This window comes from Siniperca chuatsi, linkage group LG14 (assembly GCF_020085105.1).
Source record: "Siniperca chuatsi isolate FFG_IHB_CAS linkage group LG14, ASM2008510v1, whole genome shotgun sequence".
In the NCBI taxonomy this organism is placed as follows: domain Eukaryota; kingdom Metazoa; phylum Chordata; class Actinopteri; order Centrarchiformes; family Sinipercidae; genus Siniperca; species Siniperca chuatsi.
This window is the reverse complement of record NC_058055.1, coordinates 19,780,532-19,801,364: the sequence shown is the minus strand read 5'-3', so window position 1 is coordinate 19,801,364 and position 20,833 is coordinate 19,780,532. Positions and strand designations below refer to the sequence as shown.

The following is a 20,833-nucleotide window of genomic DNA, read 5'->3' as shown; positions in this document are numbered from 1 at the left end:
CCCTTGGTGTGTGAATGATTAGTTACTTTGTACTGATGAGCAGTTGGCACCCCTTCCACCAGAAAGCTGTAAATGTTTTGTTAATAATTTTGTATTTTATCTATTAAAGGTTCCCTGTGGAGTTTCTGACCTCTAGTAGCACTGTGGAGCAGTTTTTATGAGTGGGTCCCTGTTTTGTTTGTCTCGTGCACACACACGAGGACGCATGCGTGCATACATGTGGGAGACATGTTACACAGACCTGCCAATTGATTCACACTATTCCACTGGATTTAAATTATTGTTTTATGAGTACAAGAATGCATTCAACACTCAATGTAAATATAACTTATTTACAAGGAAACTCCACAGTGCACCTATAAATTAAGAGTCCAATTATATTTTTTTGTGAGTTTTATTTCCCGACAATAAAATCTCTAAACTAGACCATTTTAATTTCTCCTCTGATATCCTGTATTGGATGAAGTCCTATCTTGCAGGCACAGTTCAGTGTATAAGGGTGGGTAGTGAAACATCACTCTTCTTGAGAAATAAAATTAATGTACTCCAGGGAGCATGAATATAAATGCTGTTTCAAAGTCTAAAATTCTGGTGAAGAAATTATAACATTTTTTTAAATTTATTCATTGGTCTAAGACTAGTTAAATTTAAATATACTGTCTAGAAATACTCAAATCTGCCTATTAAATACCCATCATTTTTACGTTTTTAATTGTAAAACTTAACCCCCCCCCAGGTCACTTAAAACCCCAGTTTTTCAGAAAAAAATGCAGATGACATGACCTCAATGCATCCTAAATTGTAGCTATAGCCCCAATAATAGTATGACATTCCCAGGGGCAATTTTTCTGCATTGAGTACTTTTACTTTTGATACTTACTTAGTTTTGCAAACAGTACTTATGTAGTTTTACATTTTCAAATTTTCATTTAAAAATGTAGTATTTTTACACTGTAGTATTGCAACCTTTTACTTCCTCCATCACTGCAAACAACATTAAGCTTTGGGTGTATATCTGCTGTTTATTTTAAACATCTTTAAAAGATTATACTGTGGTGAATTGTTCCTTTAAGACAACTCTGTACAGAAAATCCTGCTTTGGATGTCAAACAAGAAGGGACTGACTGGAGTGATTTTAAAGCAACAATTGTCTTGACCATTTAGAAGGCATATTGTGGATTTCTAAAGCTCCTTTGTTGACATTTAGAAACAGGAATTTGAAGTGTGCTTTAATGTAAATCAGTGAATTTGGTAGCCTGAATATTCTCTCTTAAGTCTGTGGAGGTTAAATGCCTGAATAAATGACCTGTGGCTGTTCTTGCCATTAACGACCTGATATAAAGTACAATAAACTGTCCAACCTGATGCAAAGATGAATGCACACACATGAGAAATTGCAAAACTTGCTATTTTTATTTGTTGAAGGTAAACATGGCTTCTCACTCAAAGACAAATTAGTCAAAAGGGATCATCAAATTTATAATTTACTTTAATTTTTATTCTTAATCACTCACAGACATGGGACGAGTGCAGACTTCCAATTATAAAACATATCAGGTGCAAAAAATAAACACAAAAAAGTAGCTTTACTACAGAGATATATAGTTGTATTATCTGGATAATAACAGCACACAACACAGTTTAGTAAATGAAAGAGCCTTTGTTATCTAGTGCGTCTGTATCCTAAAACCATAACTTCTAACATAAAGCAATATTTTATTCTTATAAAAACACTGCAAGGTGGTTAAAAAATTCTTGAAAATTCTTTAAACGAGTAGCTAACTAGCTGACCAAATAAATAAATCATTAGGTCAGGTAGATCCCATGCTACTTTACGTTAAACATTTATTATGACAACTGTACATGAATAACACCTTTTATTCAGTTTATCAATTCCTATAAAATAACAACAGTCAAGTGAACATGTCTTTGAATGAAAAAAGATAAATTATTTTTGTATTAAATCTTTTTGTAAATATATAAAATCTATACTGAAGATATACATTTATTGACAGTTTATGAGCTTATGTCCTGAAGTTGGTAAACTGTTGACCAGACAAACTGGAAAAACCATTAAAAACCAGATGTGAAACTGTGTAAATACTGACTCCAGACCTAATTTTTTACTGTATGTCCATATTTTGTTGCTGAATGTATATTTGCACAATTCCCACAGTCTGTCTCTGTCTTAGTTTCAGACATAGTTCCTTTAAGACAGACGGCCATTACGTTTTCTTCTTCCTTCCTCTGTCTGTTGCAGATGTGCAGATTGCAGATTGTTATCCTATCAGAAAAGAGAACAAACAGTGTATGATTAAACACATTTCTGCCTTATCATATAGTAAATATTCAAATTTGAGGTACACATCTCAGTCACATAAGCCTTAGGTGTGGTGCATTTAAAATCTGTTCTGTTCAATTGCACCCCATTGTACTTGAGATATGTTTGGTTTATTTGGTAGCAACTAAAAGCAACTAAACAAAAGAAGCACTCATGTTTGTTCCAGTTAGTTTGCAAAACTTTTGACATTAAATGAACCAGTCATTTTAAACCGTGTGGCAGATTTGATTGCACCATCCCTGACTGTACCATCCCTGAATCTTGCAACCATGAAAAACTTTCATGGTTTCAAGGAAGTAAAAAAACTCATTGGAAATTTGGAGTTGTAACCACAAAAAGAAAATAATGGCACCCACTTTATGCCAACATGAACTCTATTATCTCAAAACAAGCAATCAGAGGTCAAAGACAGAATAATGGCATTGTTAAGAAAAGAAAGAAAGGCACTGAATACATGACACCAGACTATCGTATGGTCTATTTGTGAAATACAACCTTTTAATTCACATTTCTGACAAAAAAGTCCAGCAAATTATGCAGGCTGTGTCAAGTGTCGCTCTTTAATTGATGATGATGATATGATATATAAATGATATATCTATAGCAGTTTTTGTCAGATGGATACCAGATTTTCTGTTGGGGCCACTTTCCCTAATAACTGCCATACGCATAAGTGCAAAAGCATTTGTTTTTACTATATTTCAACCATTACTGTAAGGAACAGCACCTACACTATAGTCAATCCAAAGAATATAAACTAATGGGCTAAATAGCCTATGCAGTGGGCTAGCATTTAACCAGTTAAGCCCCAGCAAGTTGCTGTTCTCCAGAAATGATTGACAAGTGCCCCATTGTTCCAAGATTTGTACCCCTTTTCCTACCGCAAAAAACATTGCTGTACTTTAGCACTGGTGACCTGTGATCATTTTGGGTCTTCAACAACACCTCCATCTTAGTTTTGAGAGATTATCCCAAAGCCCATTTCTTTATCTCACTGTACCACTGCTGTTTGGTAGCATATATTAACTCGGTCAGTGTTGTTTACGCCACTTTGCCCAAACTTCAGTTTTGTTTCTCAGTACTATACCCTGTAGGTACAAAGTATTTACAAAAATAGTATCATTTCTTTCCTCTAAAAATGCCAATTTCTTCCACTGTACATACATTTAAGTACCAGTAGGAACTGGTAAGTATTTTATTAGTTCTTGATTGATACAACAGAATTTCACTGTAAATCATGGGCTGTATTATAAAATCCTACCCTAAATTCTACTATCAGGATTTCTTTGAACTGATCAGCTAATTAGTTGATTTGATTTTATGGCATTCTTACACTTTTCTTATGGCTCAGTGTGTGTTATCAGTGGTTAGGGTCAATATGACAGCCTTCATATCTCACAATTTGATTCGATCCAAGTGCAGGCGGAAAGTGATGATGCAACAGTTGTGCCAAAAAGTGCTTCCTTTTAAAATCAAGAGACATGAAAATAAAGGTTGAACACAAACGCTTTCCATGTGATAGCTGCATGTTATTACATTATGGAAACTTGTCAGAACTCCATTAAAATATGCCGATGTTTTACAAAAGTTCAATTTTTTTTGTATGGATATGAATTATCATTAAATAATACAATAGTAATACAATAAGCCATCTTTTTAACCATTTGTTTAATACAAAAACATCTATAAATAATATATTCATCATAAGAAACAATCACCTGTAAAGGTTCCTGTAAATGTGTTACATGTCCATATTTTTTGTTTGATTACTGTACTATACAATTTCTGACCCAATGGCAACATCTATCTCAAAGCTGACCAGTTTAACTTATTTACCCATGATTCCTCCTCCTAAAATATTGAATGTAAATAAACAACAGGTGAAGCTTCTGTATAGTAAACTCAGCAGTTGAAGTGAACAGGTGCTGGTCATGGTACAAACTTAAACAAGGGGGAAAAACACAGTATAACTGTACTCTCTGCTCAACAATGGCTGAGCGTATGTCAAGGGCGATGTCTATTGCCTTTTAAAATAAGTTGTTGTATGTACAGTTTAATTTTACAGTTACCTGAACTACAGGAATTTAAACATTCATTTTAAGCATTTTTTTAAAAAGATGTATGAAAATGTGTATAAATCCAGGTTTTTGTATAAATTAAATCAATGGGTTTCTTTGGTGGCTGACCATTACCAAAAGTTTTATTTTCCCATTTTACACTCCTTCACTGACGCACACAAGACACATACACAAACAAAGCAACTGAATCTGGACAGTGTCCTAAATTCAAGTTCAAGTTTAATTTAATTGTGATTTCACCCATAAAAAATGACTAAATTTCTTCAGGATCACAGCACAAAAAAACCCCAACAACAACATAAAAACCTGATTTCAACAAAAAACCTGCGTTTTAACGAAAATAAAGTGCACATGGCAGAGTAAAAACATGAAAATAAGATACATATGTAGGTGAGGTGACTAGCTTTATGTGTGATTAACTGAGGTGTGTTACAAGTCTATTGTTATGTCTATATATTATTAGTTATAAGTTTTGTGTGCTGCAGTTCTCTTGAAATTGCATAAATGGTTTAAAACTGTGTTTGATTAATCTCTCTGGAACTGAAACACACCTGGTACTGAATCATCAGGTGAGAATGCTTGGTCATTTACATTTGGTTCATACCAATTAAATGATTCCATTGTGATTTTGTCAACTGTAATAACAGATTTCTTTGACTGACTGTGTGGTCTGTCGTTGTTGTTTAACATTTTATTTTATTCCTTTACTGTTAGTATAGTACTGTTAGTACAGTAAAGGTATAAATCTGCTGCAGCTGCACAATTGATCACGCAAACAAAAGTCAGGGAAGGAGGAAGTGGAAAATTAACTGCCAAGGAACGCTTATAATGTTTTCATAAAAAATGTTAACACGACCAACACACTTATAGAATGTGTTAGAGGTTCCTGGTTCTGCACCAGTTAATACCAGTTTACTGAGGTTGCTTTAAGCAATATCTACTTAACCACTTAATTTACAGTTTTCTGTTTTTATTGCCCCTTAAGCAGATTTAAGATTAAAAAAATCATCTTATCCCACTGTGTCTGACAAAATCAATATTCAAACCCCAGACTCCATGTTTTGTAAGCCTGCTCCATTTTATCAAATAGAAATATTCTGGATGTCTTTGGCAACATAATCCAGGCAGTGATTATGTTTCTTACCACAACATAGCTCTTTACTCTATAAATTCTAGGAGCCAGGGTTGCATTTTGTACACATTTCCACAAATTTTAGCCTGAAAGTTTGATATATTTGAAAAATTTTGGGATCTCCGCTAGAATTTAAAATAAAGTTCTGTGGATTTGAACAGTGCATTTGGCTGTGGGTATTTATATCATGTGTGTATTTAAGAAGCTACAGCTTGAAAATGATCCAGCTACAGTATATTAATCCTGCTACCATATGTGGATGTACAGTTATTATATTATTAGGTATTGTCTGGGAAATTTAGTTCTTTACCTTGTATTTGTTAAAGGACAATACTGGTGTTATTCTATATTTTTCTTATTGTTATCCACAAATCCACAAAGACCAAAGTCAACAATGTGTTAATCTGTCTCACAATACTGTCCAACATCCCTATCCTGTGTATGGCTCTCATATGAATGACACTATAATTTAAAAAAAAGCCAAATAATTTCCTAAAACAGCTGGGCACTGTAGTTTTTTGCAAACGTTAGTCAAACAGGAGTAAATAGTACATTTCATGGGCACTATTTTCAACCGCGGATTAACTCACATTTAGTGCACTAGTGAGTATTTACAGCAGCAGGACAGTATATGTAGGTTTAACTTAAAATAAAATAAATGACAGTGTCATTTAATATAGTGTTTAATAGTTTTTGGACAACAATGCAGCTCTAACAACTTTGGCTAACAGTACTTTTGTTAGTAGGATCAATTGATTGTTGGTTTTGGTTTTTTATGGGATTTGTTGATAATAAGAAAAATATTGAATATAGCCAGCATTATCCTTTAAATCAATCTATCAGAACTTGAAAAGAATATTGGGTTTACCATGACAAGAGTCCCTAAAGTGCCCTGATCATCTCTCATGAAAAGGTGTGGCACTCGGGTAGAGATACCAAACCCAAAACGCACAACTGTTCAGCCCTGCCCTGTGCATAGATGAGATGTAAGTGAAAACACCTAACTTGTAAAAACCACAAGAAAGGATTAGGGGGAACTGTGTGTGTGTGTGTGTGTGTGTGTGTGTGTGTGTGCGTGCTGTGTAGTGGGGAAACACAGTGAGATATCTCTGGTGCTTTCTGTCTGGCGAGTGTAAACATTTCACTTGACATGTGCTCATTTTAATGACACTACACACGTAGTCACTTTAGACTGAAGATCAGCAATAGTTGTTCTTTTTATAGTTTTGAAACAACAGCTTTGTTGACATGTGAGGTTACTTTCCCTGAAGACATAAACACACCACAGTAACCAGCAGGGTAGAATTGAGCCGGCTTGGTATTTCCCTAGATTTTTCACTCTCGTGACACTGACTGATATCACTTTAAATGTAACACTGTGGTTAATACTTAAATTACACAGCATCTGTACTGCAATGAGGAATCTTTATCTTTATCCAAAATGACATAATGTGCTATATAACACATTCTGTTATATTATGGGAAGATTTACATTAAAGGCAATCCTGAGTTTTTGATGAGGTTCTTAATGTGACACAAGCAGCAAAGACTGCCATGCCAGCCAACATGTGCGGGTGTGTGAGTGTGTGTGTCAGTAGTGTCTTCACACAGTCCACTTACCCAGCTTGCAAAGTGGTACGGATTCAACACATTTGTTTTTACTTATCTGGTGTTTGTTTTTGAATTAAAAATTTATGACAAATGTGTCTTTGGAGACAAGTCAAATGTTTTATTTTTGTAAATTATATTAATGGTTATACTTTATTATATTGTTGTTGCATTTCTTCACTCCAAAGTATGTTGTTTAGAGTCATGTACAAAATGTTTATATGTTAAAGGGGCACTCCAACAATTTTATGTCAGTCAATTAACTAGTCACAGGGCAACCCTGTCTCCTAGAAATTACGTTTAAATACAACTAATTTGCAACAGCAAATACATTTTGAAGGAAACATAATGCCAACCGGATTATATTTCTATTATCATACTGAGAAAATGTTGTTAATTGATTTATCTGGAAAGTCGTAAAAATAATGATACTGAACGTATCAGTAAAATGACAACGTATTTCATTTGTTTTCCAAAAAAGTCTCCGATCTTGCAGTCCAATATCCACTCGTAGTGACTATCGCATTATTAAATTATTTTATGGTTGTGTTTAGGCACTTGGCTAAGGTTCGGGAAAATTCATGGTCTGGTTTAACACAGACAGTCTGCAGTGACACAACATGTTTATTAACATTTAACCAAAACCACTATCTTTCCCTGACCTTTACCAAGTGCTTTGTTGCCTAAATCAGGCCATAGATGGGACTATGGTGTTAAAGTCCTGTGATTGTTGGATGGCGGGTATACAAAGCAGGGTTGCACAGGGAGTGCTACACACCCTGTGAAAACAGCTGTGTTAAAAATACTCAAGGGATACCATTTGGTATCTCGGCTTTGGCTTGGAGACAAATTTTTAAACCATGAGTTACAAAATTGGGTAAAGAAGAAAAAAAAAAAAATAGTATTACAGTAAGTTGCATTATGGGAAGAGTAAGATCAAGTGATATTGGAGCTTGACACATACAGTATTAGGGACTAAAATTCAAGATATCTCAGGTTTTTCCACATTCCAGTTTTATTAGCTGTATATTGTATGCCTCTGCCAACCGGTCAAGTTGCAGTTTACATCCATGTCTGTCCAGACTCATATAATATATATATATGCAGTAAATACTTGGAAGGAATTGAATAAAAGGTAATATCAATGAATTTTTTTGGCTAAATGGAAGTTATCACTATATTGATGATACATATGTATGATTCCAGTGAATATACATTGTTGAACTGATTAATAAAGGATTTTCATAGATGTATTGGCTAAACAGTTACACATTTACTTGATTACTATGTAAAGATGGACTGTTATAGAGTATACACAAAATACACATATGTACACAAAATATGATGCTTTTGCTTTCTCCTGGCATTTTTAGATGTGAAGCCGCTCTATGAGCTGTAGGTGAAACTCACTCACAGGATCACGATTAGCTAGGCGCGCTCCAATACGTTGTTTACAGTCATGTGATTTCGATGACGCTTGAAATTCAGAATGAGGCAGGAAGTGAAAGGCAGAATGGACGAGATGGAGGAAAGCCTGTACTGTGCTAGTTATTGTTTACTCATTGTGTCGTCCCAGTCAACATGTGTGTGAAATCTGGAATCGCCCAATTCATTCTTAAATTATGACTAAAAACCTATTTTGAGGTCACAATGACCTTTGACCTTTGAGTCAAAAGTGTCACTTATTCAGTGTCCAACCAAAAATATGGTCACAATCTCCCCTTCTGTTCCTGAGTTGGCCAAAAAAGTGTTTTTCCAGGACATTATGGGCGTTTCTCAAACCCAAAATGCAAAGAATGGACTTCTGGTCGGAGAACATTCTTCCTAGCCGTTCTTGGAAGAATGAACTTGCAAGCTCACGAGCAAGCAGAACGATGTTGACAGTTTGAGACGATGCATTCTTGCTGGTATTGTGCAATATACCCAGCACAGAGCCCTGCAACGCTCCAAAATAACAGCCAGGCTTTATCACCCAAAACAATCAGCTCACAATTGGGTTTATTGCCAAGTAGGTTTTCACATACAAAGAATTTGCTTTGGTATATTGGTGCATAAATGCATATTTAAGGCATGTGAGGACTGACTCTTCTGTTCAAATTAATTTCCTGTCAAAATTCTGTCCGAATAATCTCTGTGATTCAAAGTGTGTCCGATGGATGGACGTTTTCAATATTTATCTCGTTAAACTATACATACACCAAACTGTGTGCAGGGTTTTGGGTGTCTCAGGGTGAAAACCAATGGTTCATGTGCAAACTAATGGAGCATAAATACCTGCATGTTCCAAAAAGCCATCGACTGGCGCATATTTTACACCATCATATATGAATTTATGTTTTGCTTTCAATATTCTTTGAGGATTAGTGTAACAGCGAAACATGACTCAGAATATACTACAAGTGCATAAAAAGAGGCAAATTTGAATTTAGACGTGTATGGTTATCCAGGTGTCTGTATGATATTGGAGAAAAATTAAACTGCATTCTCTAGATAGATTGACTGCTACTGATGCATTACAGTGGTGGAGTGCAACTAATTATATATCCTAAAGTACAATTTAGAGATACTTGTACTTTACTTGAGTCTTTCCATTTTATGCTACTTTATAATTCTACTCCACTACAAATGTGAACTTTTTATTCCACTACAGTGACTACATTTACTTTGCAAATTAAGATTTTACATACAAAACAGATGATCACATAAATTATTATGTTAATTATTATAAATTATGAGAAATTAAAAGCTGCTTATATGTTAATGCAATTATGTTTAAGCCTAAACAAATAATTAGTTTAATTTGTATTTATTATGTTTCCTCAAGACAAGGAACCTTGGGAGGTGGATTTTAACGTTCAGAGATGTTATCTTGTGTGATTTAATGTCAGTGTTAAGCTCTAATGTCTGCTGCTGGACACATACAGTACATACCAACAGACATACGCATAAATACATGCAAGGATAGTAGCAAAAGTTTATGTGACCAGCGTTATTGGATCACAAAAGCAGTAATGATTGACATTCGCTTGAGGAGTAATTAAAATGCTAAGACTAATGATGTCAAGTAAATATCTGATCCGTTCACATAATTTAATGTCATGTTCTCACTAGTTCCTGTAGGTTGATCCACATCTTTACAACTTTTGTATCAACCCTGCAATTAAACAGTTTGTGCATGTCAGTTGGAGTAAATATGTAGAGGAAGAAGTGGAAGGTATCTTAAGGGACAAATTGCTCTTGGGTATGCGTGTGTGTGTGTACATGCAAATTTGCATTTCTCCCTGCTGCTTGATGCTGCTGCTGCTGCTTTAAAGCGATCCCTGGATAAATAAAGGTAAAAAAAATTGAGAATGTCCTCTTCCCGAACAATTACTTAGTTTATATGAAGAAATAAAGGAAACAAAGTGCATCATTCATACTAAGGGTTGATGCAACCCTACCTTAAAATGTAAAAATCAGCCACTTTTTATTCAGAAAATTTGATCCAATATCTTGACATGGAGGCTGGATGGAGTGCCACTGTGTCACACAAAATGCATTCAATGACCAAAATTCATGAACTTCTTTCTCACTCAAACTCTACCACCAAAATTCTGTACATTTACAGTCTATTTTGCATGTTTATTGCAAAACAGTAAATTTTTTGTTCAAATCTTACATAACACAAAATTACTGTAAATTAGACTGCAGTTTGTCACATTCTGCTACATCTACATATAAAAAATAAAAATGCATAAACTCTTAACTGGGACGCTGAACGCCTATTTTCATTCCTTGATGACCTCTATGAAAGGTGAGGAAAGATGACAGGTAAAGTGGAATCCAGAAAATTTTGTAATTGTATGATTGATTTAATGACTCAACTAATTATCAAACTAGGCATCTTAAAACCACCAAAACAAAAATTATTTGCAGCAGTTATGTATAAGTTTCATTGTGACTCATACTGAAAGGCAACAATGGCTCATTGAAATACAACCATAATCACACACATCTCAAAACTATGAACACCGAATACAGCTGGAGTTGTCCCAAAGAAGTGATATCATCTGAAAGACACTTGCCAAGTGAAAGATGTGAAGGATGTAGAACAAAATGAGCTTGAGAAATTAAAGAATTCAAGGTCAGTGGTTCAAATCCTATTTTCAAACTGTGGTTTTATGACTTTAGGATGCATGATTTAATTTATCATGCGAGACTGAATTAACAACATTTAGTACAGATGTGCTTATCCATCGCAGCTAACAATAAGGTACTAACTGTACCTCGGCACTATGTTCATGCTGGAGCAGTATAGGAGAAAAGTCTCACAGAAGTGATAGCTGAAAACAATTGCAGGAAGCAGAATGAAGCCAATTGGAGGCGTTATCTCAGTAATCCATGCTATGATTTTGACATCCGTAACTAAAAAAAGGGTTTGCTATATTCAGATATTTGTGATTGCACTGGAGCATATCTAAGGGTCAAGTTTTAACATTGATTAATCAAGTCACACATAATAACTAAATTATTTACCAGATCAATATATCTCAAGGTGTAACCATGATTCAACACACTGTACACTGATACCAACTAGAATAATAAATTAATCATCCATCTATAAATTAATAATTGAGACTGTTGAATCACACTTTGGTATTTGGTTGCATGTGAGGGCTTGAAAGCTAAGATGAGAAGAAGAAAGATCACTTTGATTTGAGACTGATTAAATTTATGCATGTTTGTGGATATGCTTGTGTTTGGGTGAGTATTTGTGGGTGTGTGTCTGACAGTGATAGTGTGGGAGGGAGACAGAAACTAAGGGTGGGTGTGTGTGTGTGTGTGTGTGAGAGAGAGAGAGAGAGAGAGCGAGAGTGAAACAAATAGTTGTTATTAGTCTGCTGATTTACGGGAAATGACAGAGGTGTCTTCAGTTGTTACAAACTGAAAAGAGGTGCCAGAGAGCATGTGGACACAAGCACTCTGGAAGAATCCAAAGGGGTCAAATAAATATGAACCTTAAAACTCTTCTTTCAGCAATGAAAATGATAAAAAAAGGAAAATGTGGCTTCATGTCAATCAACACCAAGCCATCTAACAGAAATTTGGGAGTAATTTTTTATTCAAATCAGAACTTTGACAACAAAGTATGAGGGGTTTTTCAGTCCTGTTTTTATCACTTGAGAAGCATCTCTAATCAAACCATTTGTCTACTGCTGAAAGTTATTCACGACTTTATTTCTTCCCATCTGGATTATTGTAACTCTCTATATTCAGCACTCTGTAAAAAGCAATAAATTGTCTGAAATTGGTCCAAAAATGGAACCACGAGAAGAGAACACATTACCACATTTTTAGCATCCCTTCATTAGCTTCCCATTGCTTCCAGAACCTACAAGACCAATTAAATTGATACATACAAGGGCAGGCACTAAGGTCTGCAGAAAAAGCTCTTCTCGCAGTTGGGCGACCACCTTAAATGTGGATTGAATTGCCGTTCACAATCTGCACCACTACTAATCTATTTTCTTTTAAATGTCAGCTAAAAACACACCTTAAAACTGGCTTTTAACTGATGTGTATGTTTTTATACTATTTACTTATTATTTTATCTCATTTATCTGGTTTTACATTTTACTGTATAATGTTAGGAGTGTCTCTCATGTCCTTTGTTAAAGCACTTTATAACTATATTGAGAAAAGTGCTATACAAATAGTTATTATTTTCTCTAACAAGAACTCGTTGTTGTTTCAAAGAGTTTTGCTGCCATTGCTTTGTCAGAGGCTTTGAAATGTTTCCATGTATTGAATATATCTTCTTTTTATAATGTTATAGATTAAGATTTTACACACGAAACACATGATCTCATAATTGTTACAGATTATAGACCTAAAAATATTCAAAATCATTAAAATTAGCTCCACCTCGACTAACTAAAACAGGAAAATGCTACGTACACATTAATGCATCAGTAATAAAAATCCAATATAATAATATTTAATACTCACAGGTGCCATTTTTTTGCAGTACTTTAAGCAATTTTGCTAATAATCCTAAAATATTTTTACTTAAGTAACATTTTCAATGCAGGACTTTAATTAGTATTTTTGCAGTGTGGTATTATTTTTACTTCAGTAAAGGATCTGAATACTGAGTACTATACCACCACTGTTGGAAACACTCTCACACACAACTGGACAGAGCTCTAATGTTTGAATGTAATCAAATCCTGTTTGACTGTGACACTTCTGTAAACAGGACTTGCCTGTTTGCCAAAAATCCATTGATGTGTGAGTGCATCCCTGTGTGTGGGTGAGTGAGAGAGGGGGTGTACTGTAGGTGTGGGCGAGAGAGAGAGAGAGAGTCAGCTGACTTTCTGGAAAGACCAAAGCCATGTTTCTGGCTGCCTTATGAAAAAAGGTTGCATTTTGGTTTGATGACTTTCCTTGGCTTGTGTGTGTGTGTGTGTGTGGGGGGGGGGCTTGCATGGGTAGGTCTGTGGGAACATATGAGAGAAAAGGAAGAAAGAAAGAAGAAGACAGTTTGCGAGAGTCGGCTGATTTACTGGAAAGACCAGAACACTGTCTTTTACTCTCTCTCTCTCTCTGTCTTACACACAAACACGCCTAGACACACACGCAGGGGGTGGATGCCAGACACTGGCAGGATGGCATGGTGCCCATAATAACATACCAAGTAGCAAAACAAACAGCAGTTTAATTCCCTGCACTTATGATCAGCTACTAACCACATGTCAATCTGCATCATGGCAATAGGTATAGGTGAACAACAACTTGTAGACTTCTCCAATGATTACCTGACAGTTACATCATAAATTATACACTTTACACAGAACGACGCATCTAAAATAACACTCTTTGGATAATCTCATGACTCAACCAAATCATCTTTCATGAATGACTTTTCTTTCCTACAGGACTCCTTTCAGCTAAAAATACATAACTGCCATTTTGGTGTTTTCCTGCTTCATTTGAATATCAAAATGCGTTTCATGATCCTTGAGTGAAGTGTCAGTGTACATATGTAGAACTGTACATTTCTTCCTTCCTGAAGTGTGTTACTGAAATCTTTATCTTGTGTAGTCACACTTCTGACTTAAATAATGGAGGTCTGGTGAAATGTTTGTAATAAATCATCAGTCTTGCTGAGCCTGAACTAGTATGTTCATTGGTTGTTAGTAGCACTTTTTTTAAAATCAGCAGAATGACATAATTTGTCAATGCCTTCCAAAACTGTTACAAATCACAGTTGAAAAAATAAATAAAATAAATCTGTTTTATGATTGCCTTGGCTCGCTTACTTCCTCACCCACTTAAGAGTTTCATCTTTAAATTCCCTGCAGATGCCAAGAGGTTTAATGTTAATATCTATGACCCTGAAGAGTTTCACAAGGCAGGACCTGCTGTAAATATCCAGCCAGAAGTAAGTGAATTAAGGTGATTGATACAGGTTCTGTGGAAATGATGGGTGGATGTTGAAGCTAAGGTGTAAACTGTCTTGGTTGATCAATAGGAATTCCTGACCCTCTTGTACTCCTAGAAGATATTACAATCCTTCAACTGACCCCCAAAATTATAGGCAATATATATGTCAGAGAGTTATCTGAGTAAGCAGATCCCTGGCACGGCCGGCAGCACTGTAAAAAGCATTCAAGGAATGAGCTACTGCCATTTATATAACACACACCAACAATGTGGTGTGTATTATTTAACAGAGTTGACATGCTTTTTGTCTTATGCGGAAGGAAACACTTATAATCTCACTAAAACGTCCTGGTGAATGCCTCAACTTCTGTACTACTGTAAAGTGTGTAATGTGTTTGAGCCAGTATGCATAACCTTATGACATCCAATCCAATTCTGGTATCAGGCCAGAGTCAACATAAGCGGAGTTCACTTCAGGAGACATGGTGCTTCCCTGCTATATTTAAAACAAACAAATACTATATATGGTTTGAATGTGCAGAATTTCAGAGTTTATAATACATATAATATGTTTTTGACATTAAAATAACTGCATGAGATAAAACAGTATGTGTCTGTGTGTGAGCCAGTGTATAAGACTAAATACCCCATTTACCTGAAATCTTCTTTCAATGGAAATTTCTTTGTGCTGCCATGCCATCTGCTGTGGGTGTGGCCACAGGTGAGGTTGGCTGGCGCTACATAATGCAATTTCATAGCAACAACAACAAAAACAATAAACAAGAAGAAAACAAAGACCAGTGAGTCCAAACATTGAGGCTGCAAGACCTGTTCAGAAACATACCATAGATTTTTATTTATCTGTGTTAGAAAAGCATGCATTCATGTGGTACTTAGTGCCTTATATGGTTTAATGGTTGCTGCTAATCTCAACCTTTACAGTTTTACCTCTGGGAAAAAAACTGGGAACTGCCCCCCTTTAATTATTTCTGGCTGCATTTTTGTTTGTCCTCGCCACCTGTGGGCCGGTAAAATCACCACCTTTCACCTTACTAGCAAAGAAACTGCTAGTTGCTGATTCAACAGCTTTAGCAATACTCTGCCTGCCACAAGCAAGTTGTCATGCAACACTCTCCAGTATTTATTTTATTTTCAGCCATATTTTGGCTTACAGCATTACACACCAAGATGGAGAATTAAAAAGAAAATGCATAAAATATAATGCATATTAAACACAATTTTCTATTTCTAGCCTTGCTGCAAAGCTATGACATGAGAAACTCTGGCTGAACAGCTCTAAATTAGGTATTGATAAACAGAGGCCCAAAAAAGGCATATGACTTTAAAAATATCCCCCACCATGGGGATAGGGAGTAATGCATGCAGGATGAAAATTCAAGGCTGAGAAATCAACTCATGCACACTACTACATATCCCACGCACAGCCAGTTCTTAACTCTGCAATCTTCCAAAAACTGCACAAACAGATGATGCAATAAAAAAAGCAACCACTGAGCCAAGAGTTTTATAGTCTCTCTGCAAGGCTCTGGGCTACTTGCTATAAGCTGAAGGCTCCATTTCTTATAAATCACGTGACTTGAAAGAAGGCACTGCTATGCAGTTCTGTCATCTGACCAGAAGATGGTGCTGCTCACGGGCAATGCTGGGGAATTTCAAAGAAACCTGCCTAGAGTTGGGAAATCTAATTCTGGGTTTTTAACTTCCACAACCCCTCCCTGTATAAATGTCATCTTGGCTGAGCTGCACTTGAGTGTTATGACACTTCCCTTTACAGTAGCAGCTTTGTAAGAAGCTACTGGAACCATGGCATTTACAAAGAATCATCTGAAAGTGTCATTGTGTTTTTCTTATGAGGGTTACTTTTTCTTCTTCAGAGAACTGAAATAGTTTCTATTTGATGAGTTGCTTGTTTTGTGAATGAAAAGGAAAGGTGCTTACAGATGACAGTTTCTTCTTTCCCCTCCAGATTTGGATCAAATCATACTTATATATTACATACAAATACTGTTTGTTTTAGACTCCTCAGAATGCCAGATGGGTGTGGTTCACTACATCACCACAGGTTGGATGTGTTAGATAAGTTGTCAGTTACATAATAAATATTCTGTAATTCAAAGTTATTTGTTTATCATCTTGGTATTTACCATTTTTCACTCATACATTACTTGAAAATACCAGTAAACATTGTTAAGAATGATCAGATAATATGCTTTATCGTGGTTAAGCCTCTCATGCAAAAAAATAGACGGGTTTGTCTTGGTACTTAAAGTGGAATGCCACCCATTCTGAGCTACTGTGCCCTCAGACTGTCAGGGGTTTGTTACTTGTTTGTTACTACAACTTTTTTTGTTTTCTTGTTTTATTGAACAAGAAGGAATCAGAGATTGAACCCTTGAATTTGTGACCCTACTGGGATGTAAACTCATGGCCTGGGCCATAGTCATCCATGGGGTGACTCTGAGTTAAGGTGTCACACCACATGAATAAGTTTGATACCTCAGCAGTGCAGATAGACATGAACCACAACTTCAACCTTGTAGGGTTCAAAAAGTCAAAAAATCACAAGGATCAGTTTTTAGTCTCTTGTGTTAAGAAAGTGTGGTGCCCGTTCAAAGTTAAGTAATGATTAAACTGTCCTGTTGTACACTAATAAAATGAATTATTCAGTCCTCTTTAATGTCACATACTCTTTAGTCTCACCAAAGCTCAAGCTGCAAAGGAAGGATCATTTCCAACTTGCTTTTGATAACTTGAAACTCAACAATGAACTCAGTAGAAATTGCGGTGACTTTCAAAACATTGTTTGTCTTCTCTGCTTATCCCCAGCTGTCTGTGGCAGCCTGCTATCTACTTTCCTCGTTGTTAGATCTCGTCCAGTAACTGATGATAACTGATAGTAGAGGCAGTTGACAGCAAAACAGATTCCATGTTAACGAGACAAAAGCATGCCTGGGGCTCATGCATTCATATGTCACCATGATGATGTCTTTTGGAGGCCTTTATGTGCAAAGGCTTTGCCAAGTGATGGTACGAGGAAGTTAAACTAAAATTTGTGATCTTTTACCATTGTGATACATGCTTGTACAGCTCAAAGGTTCCTGTAATGCTGTTATGTCCTGGTTAGGCTGGGTTCAAAGTAGATCAAGTTTCACTGCCCCGGTTTAGAAGATTCATTTCCTGTTTTTTTACAACAGGACTCTCTGCAGGGTGATTGTGATGAAAAGTTAGTGACTTGAGATGATAATATGTTAAGCTGTCGTGTTCTACTCTTCTCCACATACACTTGCACACATTCACATTCCAAAAATATGTGTGATTAGCAGTTAAGTTTCAAAGTGAGTAAATAACAAACAAGGCAAGCACCCGGTGAATCATTAACACGGACATGACAATACTTCCTTTTTCACATGCCTCTAACAGAGCATGAGCACAAACACGAAGAGTTCGTGTTGGTTATATTAAAGGAGTCAGTGCCATCTAGTGGTTATTCATGATACAGTGTTTATCTCAGTCTTGACCAATGGTGACATCTAGTGTTCATTTATAAAATCGAATGTTTTGACGTTGACGTCAACCTCAGTTTAGCCTGCACAAGAGATAGGTGTACAGAAAGCTCTTAAATCCTTTACTCAAATAAAAGAAACAACGCCACAGTAAAAATTAATAAATAATAAAATCGATTAAAGAAAATTTAAAATCTGACCTAAGTAAATGTAAACCAGTATGAGTGTGCTTAAGAATCAAAAGTACTGATTTTGAAGCTTGGTCACTTCCAGAGAGTGAAATGTTAAGTGTTAAACGGTGGTGGAAGCACTCTCACTTTTAGTAAAAGTAGCAATACTACAGTGTAGAAATACTTTGTTACAAGTTAAGTCATACATTCAAATTTTACTTAATGTACACATGTATTTGCATCAAAATATCCTTAAAGTACCAAAAGTGAAGGTATTCATTATGCAGAATGGCCCATTTCAGAATAATGAAAATTCTGTTCTTGGATTATAATTATTGATGCATTAATGTGTAAGCATCACTTTAATGCTGCAGTAAAGTTGGGGCTAATTTTAATTACTTTATATACTGCTGGGTAGCTTGTGAATTTCTCCTCAGGGATCAATGATGTCTTATCTTATCTATAATAATACATCAACAATTTATTTGTTGATTATATTTTGTATTATTATATCTGCAAAGTAAATTTATCAAATAAATGTAGCGAGTAAAAAGTACTATATTTGCTTCTGAAATGTAGTGGATTAGAAGTATAAATTAGCAGAATGCAGTAATACTCAAGTAAATTACAAATATCTCAAAATTGTGCTTAACTACAGTACTTGAGTAAACGCACTTACTTTCCACCACTGGTGTTAACATGTAGTATTTTTAAGTTATAGCTCAATGGCTCTAAGTTTGACTACTTTATTACCAGTGGTGGAATGTAAGTAAATTTACTCAATTACTGTACTCAAGTACAAATTTGAGGTACTTGCACTTTACTTGAGTATTTCCACTTCATGCTACTTGTAGAGACAAATACTGTACTTTTTACTGCACTACATTTATCTGAACATTTTTACAGTTACTTTACAGATCAAGGTTTTACAAACAAAACATGATTAGTTTATAAAATATGAGTGGCTGTTATAGATTAAACTACACAACAGTTTATAAAATAGTTAAAAGTACCTCACCACTGTTTAGATACAATCTTTGCGTGTAAAGTGCAAATTACAGCAGTCAAATGAATGCAGCTGAGAAAAAAAACTACAATATACAGGAAAAGTAGAAAGTCACTCCAAAAAGATAACTAAAAAAGTAATCAATAGCCTTAAATTTGCTCTCAAGTATGTTCCACCTTACACCTCTGATAGGGCACATTAATCCATAAAAAATATACAGTAGCTTAAATATATTTTTTGGAAATAAATGTGAATAATCACTGAGTACACTGAGACACTTCTTTAAGAAGATCACGTTGCCCACGCAATGGATGCACTTGGCAACATCTAGCGGCTCTTCGTGATACAGCGTTTATATAAACTTTGAACAACTGTGCAGACATGCATTACCAAATGAGGACTGGCCTGGGAGCAGCCATTTAAAAACGAGTCAACAGTTTGGGATTGCTATAACCTACCATCCACAACCGTTATGATTTTTCATAAGAGCACACAATCCGTTCAGTTTGTTCCTATATACCAGCAACTTTTTTCCTGTCTCTGAGTATTTATATTATAATTCCACAATGAAAATACATGTTACCCTCAGATCTTAATCACTCAAAAATGTGTATAAAATATGCAACTATATCCTATTTTATAAAAATCAACAGGCCTACATGTGATCAAAAAATGTGTACACTAGCCTTAATCGTGTCAAATATACATTATATTGAAATAAAGAAAGAAGGATTTAAGAGTAAGTGAAATAGAAGAGAATGGGATGATTAACTGATAAACGGTAGCTCCAGCTGCTAATTATATTTTCGTTTCCGCACTGTCATTGTTACTTCGTCATTTTGCTAGATTTTTTATTTCAAAATATCAAGAAATGTACAGAAAAACTACCTTAAAACATGATTGCAGATCAATGAACTGTTGTATTGCCTTTCAAATCACATTTTGACGAGGCTATTTCTTTATGAAACATCATAACCATCTATGGCTACAGGATGTGTCAGCAATATAGCCTATTGAAGAGCAGATATATTGAAGAGAAAACTCACCTTGAATTACGCATCGATCGCATCATTCCATATGGAGGTTATGCTCTGACAAAAATCCATCTACAAATGTGGTAAAACGTTGGATAAATTGAACAAAGAAACCAACGTTTGGGCTGTGCCAGTACAGTCTGTAGTTTCACTTTTATTTTAGTTTACCCTTGAGGCGAAATGTGCAACGTCGCAGCAGTAACTCCCGTTCACAGCTGCTGTGTGCCAGCAGGACTCAGTTTACCAACAGCTCCTTTACTTCAGAGTGGAAATAGCAACTGTAGTGTGTTTACAAAAATACAAGGATTATGACTAATTTTTAACTAGAAAAATGATGCACAGAGATTCCGTATTATTAAACTGTAAAGCTTCCTGTCAGATTTGAATTGAAAGTGAAATGACTGTAGACTTTCCACGGAAACAGATGACGTTTCTTCATAGTGCTTCCCCCTACATTAAAGCATAACATGTAAATACATTAGATCCCTTGGCCACTATGTCACAGCCTGTCATGT

General features: G+C 35.5%; 1 long non-coding RNA gene across 1 annotated transcript; it reads right to left on the bottom strand.

The window, feature by feature from the left end:
- Nucleotides 1-1,394: 1,394 nt before the first annotated feature.
- LOC122887995 lies at nt 1,395-20,479 on the bottom strand. The gene is made up of 2 exons (XR_006380640.1): nt 20,331-20,479; nt 1,395-2,284 (listed from the first exon to the last, which is right to left on the bottom strand). It is a non-coding gene; the product is annotated as an uncharacterized LOC122887995 (long non-coding RNA).
- Between the last annotated feature and the right edge of the window lie 354 nt (nt 20,480-20,833).